The following is a 5809-nucleotide window of genomic DNA, read 5'->3' as shown; positions in this document are numbered from 1 at the left end:
TCCCTCCCTCCCTCCTTCTCTCCCTTCCCTCCTCCTTCCCTTCCTCCCTCCCTCCTTCTCTCCCTTCCCTCCTCCTTCCCTCCCTCCCTCCATCCCTCCTTCTCTCCCTTTCCCCTACCTCGTCCTTTCTCTCCCTTCCTCTTTCTTCCTTCCTTCCTTCTGTCCCCATCTCTTTCCTTCTCTCTTTCTGTTAGAGCTAAGGATGGAACCCAGGATCTCAGTCAGCTGAGAAGCACTCCACCACTGGACCAAAATCCCCAGCCTTATAATTTTTATAATAACAAAATTTTTAAACATTTGTTATTGACTCTTTTTTTCTTCTTTTTCTATAAAGCTGAGAGACAGGCCTGGTTCCTCTTGGTTCTTGGCTTTGATTCCTGTGGGAAGTCTGGGACTGAGGACTTTTGACCAACAGAAGGACAAAAGTGTATTTGACTTCAGTCATGAATGATAAATATGTGTCCATCACACAGCCTTCGGGCATCGTGCCCAAAGATACAGCCGGATGACAAGAATCAAAGCCACCACTCTCCCTTTGATATGGAGGGTCCCTCCCATTCATTTTCCTGCAGGTATGCATCAGATAAAGCTTTCCTCAGGCCCCCTGCAAAGGTCAAGTTTCTCCTTGGCCTCAAGCCCTGTCTGCCCAGTGAAGGGCATGAGAACTTGATCCAAGCTTTCTCTCCTGCCCTTTACACGCCTCCAGACCAGCCTTGTCTGCATCTGGGGCAGTCTTTTATCCCAAAACTCAAGGGTTAAAAGGATGGACCATGGGAATGGAAGAATTAGTCAGAGCTGGGCTCTTGTCCCCTCACCCCTTCCCCCGCCACCCACACAGGACAAAATTCCCACTAATTCTTTGATCTCTGGGTGTTTCCCTGACCCCCTGGCATTTTAGTATGGGCCGTGGGAGGTAGACCTGTACCCTGGCACTGGACTTCAGACGATTCCTCTTTCAGCCCAAATCACTGGACTCTAGATTTAGAGTCTAAAGCTGCAGGAGTCCTCTCTTTAAAACTCACGCTCATTAGAAGCCAGCCCATCAAAGGGGCTGGTGACCCCAAAACTAAACACAGTGTCTCCTGGGTGCTACACTCGTCCCATGGTTACAGCAGCCAGATGAGGTTGACTGTTTTCCCGAGGCTTTGGAAACAAACGTTATTTGGTTTTGGAGGGTGGGGAAAAAAAAACTTATTTTCCTTCAAGCTACCCTTTTGCAGGTTTTTAAGACAAAGAGTGGGACTGGAGAGGTGGCTGCTTTGTTAGGAGCACTGGCTGCTCTTCCAGAGGACTCGGGTTCAATTCCCAGCACCCACATGGCAGCTCACAACTGTCTGTAATTCCAGTTCCAGGGCTTCAGAAACTCTTATACAGGTAAAACACCAATGAACATAAAATAAAAAAAAAATATATGTATATATGTAAGAACCTAAAATCCCATTTTACAAGAGATGTAGCCCAACTTCTTTGTTCCCAGACATTATGATAGCAGATACTAATCTGCATTTGGTAGTTTTTATAAGCAATGATCATAATATAAGGTAGAATATTTATTTATATCTTAGGTCCTTCTTAGGGTGGGAGGGCAACCTGTCCTGTGCACCTGCCCAGCTTGGGAGAGGTGACATGGTGGCTGGCACCTCTGGGGATGCTCTGAGTCCAGTGCACCTGAGGTGGCTCATCAAGCGCCTCTCACTTCTTCAGCCTCCTGTGTAGGACACCTTCTGTCTTCTGGACTTGCCTGCAGATCGCCATTTCCTATCCAGCTGTGTCCCCAAAGGCTAAATCCTGGAACTCCAGCATCCCATGACACAAGCAGGGAACTGGAAGAAGCGAGAAGAGGAGATGAGATCTTATTTCTGACCCCTCGCTTCAACCCTCTAGTAACTGTTGCAGGCCCTGGCAAGGCTGTCTCTCTCCAGGCTTCTGGCAATATCTCATTTCCCCTTTGGATGCAGAGAAGGTGACTTTGTTGTCACTGACCCGGGCTAGGCACTATTCATGTGGTTTTCCTAGACTGAGGCCACACCTCTGTGATCACTGGCGCTAAGACAGGGGTGCCAGCTCTGAACTGAGGGATGCTGGATATGAATTCTCCCAAAGCCACAGTGCCAAAGAACATCGCTCCAGTCCCATTCCCCAACTCCCAACCCCCACAACAGACCCTGTTGGAGTCTGCTAAGAAGATACTGTCCACCAGCCTTGTCTGAGAATGGAGTTTCAGACTCAACTTTAGAGTGTAAAAGGTCCTGCTGCAAACCTGGGTGGAAGGACTGCCACCCAGAACCCAGAGTAGGAGCATACAGGCCTCGCTGGAGCCCTTAACCTGTTACCAACACACCACGCACCCTTCTGTTGAATTACATCCCCACACACCTATCCGGTCTTCACTTAGTTAAGCAGAAAAATGAACAGTGTCCCGGGGCCTTTGTGTCTTCATTTCTGAAGTTTCCCACATCATGGAAGACTGAATGAACAAGTCATACATTTTTCTCTCGCTGACCTGAATTTCATTATAACGCTCACAGATCCCTCGGGTTGGAGAGAGATACCAACCTTTTCAGCTCTGCACTGGTCTTCTTCTGACTCCCTCCCTCCTTTCTTAAGGTAAACTTCCTTCAGCGCTTCTGCCCTCCCTGTTGCTTACATTCCAGGTGAACTCTTGCCTCCTTTTTGTTCCTGATCCCTTCCAAAAAAAAAAAAAAAACCATCTCTCATTTTTTGAGATATTAGCCAAGTATGAGGAAGAAATTCCATGGCTACTAATCTACACCAGGTAGACTGACCACTCTGCCTAACTCTCTTTACTCTTTAGCACCCTGGGTCTCTCATGGGTGAGTTTTGGAGCATGTGGGAAGAAGCTAAGGGCCTGTGTGTCTCCCATCTGGAGGGGAGTTGCAGCCTCTGTCTAGGCAGAGGTTATGCAGAAGAGAAACTTTGGAACTTGGTCCCTAACTCCACCACTCACCTGTGTTTGCTTGGAAGCAGGCAGGTGTCTCCTCTCACTCCTGCCTCCCAGGGACATCTGGACCCAGAGGCTCCAAATGGTCCCTGTGTTCTCCTAATGCCGCATGGAAGCCCTCATTTGGAATGGGGAGACTTCCTTTCTTACTGTTAAAGGTTTCTTTCTTTACTTTTGCTAGAGGAAGTGACTGTCACCAACCTCTCCATAGGCTCCAGAGCTGAAGAATACAAAAGAGGCAGCTCCAGCTGGCCTGTGCCAGTTCTAACTATTACCTGGGTTTCCACTTCTGTGCACATGCTTAACTTAGGGTGAACCTTAGAGGACACATTCAAGAAGGAGGAGAAGGGAGACACTAGCAAAGGAAGGAGGGACAATAGACAAAAGAGCCCTGTCAGCCATCACATTCTCAGATGTTTCTCACCTCCACCCCTGTCACCCAGGAAGGAGTTTCAGTTCCTGTCAATCAAAAAACGGACACTACCCTATAGACATCTGATACCACTGCAGATGTTTGGGGGAGTCTGTGAGGACCAAAGAGAAGCAAGCATGATTATATACATCCCCTACCTTCAAAAAAAGGAGTAGTTATACTCCGCTGGTTCATTACAGCCATTAAAAGTGAGACCACAGGGCTAGAGAGATGGCTCAGCAGTTAAGAGCACTGACTGCTCTTCAGAAGGTCCTGAGTTCAAATCCCAGCAACCACATGGTGGCTCCCAACCATCCATAACGAGATCAGACACCCTCTTCTGGAGTATCTGAAGACAGCTACAGTGTACTTACACATACTAAATAAATAAATCTTTAAAAAAAAAAAGTGAGATGAGACCGCATAACAGGAGTCACTTGAAAAGAGAGACCACATGGTTCTTTAGTCAAGCATGTGTGCTTGTGCATGTGAGCGCATGTGAGCACACGTGTGTGTATGAGTCTGTGTGCACATGTACATGTGTATACTCAGGAACACTCATGTGTCTGTGCACATGTGGAGGCCAGGAGTACATAGTGATAGAGGTGTCTCTATCACTATGGAAGTTGTTAGCCAGCATCTCTCTAAGCAGGAGTTTGTGACTTTTGCTAGAATGGCTGGCCGGTGAGGCCCCAGATCCACTCCCAGCACTGGTCTCACAGAGGCCTGAGGCCACATCCTGCTTTAATGTGGGTGCTGACTGCCTGGACCCGGGTTTTCATGCCTTTTGTAGCGGGCGTTTTACCCTCTGAGCCGTCTCCACAGCCCCTCATACTTCTGCTTTTGAAGGGGTTGAATGCCTCTGTCCACTTAAACAGCCAGTGTCTGACAGCCAGTGAACACGCCCACCTTTGAGCTGCTCTTCTCACTAAAATCTAGAAGCCAGCACAGCATTCTACAGTGGGGTCTGACATCTGCACGGGGAGGTGTGGCCAGTGCTTCCTCTCTACTGTGTCTTGTTTCCAGTCACATTGGGGGTGGTTCCTGCCGCCTGCCCTTGGGAGTCAGTGACTTCAGAGAGACGTGCGAGGGAGCGTGGCACTTAGCCTATAATGTCAGCACTCTGGGGACTTGCAGCCAGACTGGGCCACACAGGGAGGCCATCTCTCAAGCAAATAAACAGTATGGCCACTCTTCCTGCACCTTATCTCATAGCAGGGGAAATGAGAAAGATTCTAACGTGGTCTTTTTAAGTCTGTTTCTAGAGCAAAACAGCTGAGGTTGGATACTTCACAAGGAAAGATGTTCTATTTACGTTGACAATCTTAGAGCCTGGAAATCTAAGACTGGGTGGCTCTATGTAGCCCCCTCTCTGCTAAGGCTGAGAAAACATGGACAGTGCCACAGGTTACAGATGGCACCATGATGACAGTGTATCTGACAGGACATCTGAGAGATTGGGGGAGACTTGATCTCTATACCACCTCCCCCCCCCTTAAGGGAACCGATGGCAGTCCCTTGGGAACCATATTAATCCCTCTGAGAGGGGCACCCCTGATGACATAATCACTTCTCTTAAAGCTCTACCTCTTAAAGGTCCCGCCACCTCCACCCTGGAGACCAAGCTGCAAGCTCCCTGCAATGAACTTCTTAAGCGTTCGCAGACCATTGCAGGCTGTACAGATCAAACAGCCAAACCAAACCAACATCTCACAACTATAAGGAAGTCTTTGGAAGCACCAACTCAGTCTAGCAGATGGGAAGCCCTGGGTCCAGTCGCCAACATTTGAAAATAAAATAGAATCTCCAGCTACAGTGCCATCATCAGCTGCTGTCTCTGCACAGGGTCAGACAGCTGCCTTCCGTGTTGAGGTCACATATTGTTTGGGGCTCAGCAGACTAACCCCAGACATTCTGGGCTAGGCAAGAGGGCAAAGGCTGTTGGACATACGTCTCATGAATCCTGTTGCTTCTTTGTGTGGAGACAGCTTGGATGCACAGGTTCTAGAAGCACACCCCATTGCCACCAACCCTAGTCTTGTGGAGTTATACCTGGGATACCTGGAGTTCTGGAACCTTCCCTTCCCATAGGCAACTTTTGCCCCGGTTATCTCAAAAGTCTGAAACAGGAAATACATTAGGGAATTAATAATAATAGTACCTCTGGGTGGAGGAACATTTAAGGACTTAGTTTCTACTTTAAACATTCCTGTGTATTTCCCAATGGACCTATGTTGCTTTTGTGACTTATATGCTTTTAATTAAAGAGAGAGAGAGAGAGAGAGAGAGAGAGAGAGAGAGAGAGAGAGAGAGAGAAAAGCCAGCAAGGCGGAGGCAGCCCTACTTCCTTTTCTTCATTGTTATCCTGCCTCCTCCTGCCCCAGAAATTCTAGCCCCGGAAACTTCCCACAATCAGTGCTCTAGTCGCCTTCCTG

The sequence above is a fragment of the Mus pahari genome, chromosome 8 (assembly GCF_900095145.1).
Source record: "Mus pahari chromosome 8, PAHARI_EIJ_v1.1, whole genome shotgun sequence".
In the NCBI taxonomy this organism is placed as follows: Eukaryota; Metazoa; Chordata; class Mammalia; order Rodentia; family Muridae; genus Mus; species Mus pahari.
This window is presented reverse-complemented; position numbering follows the sequence as displayed.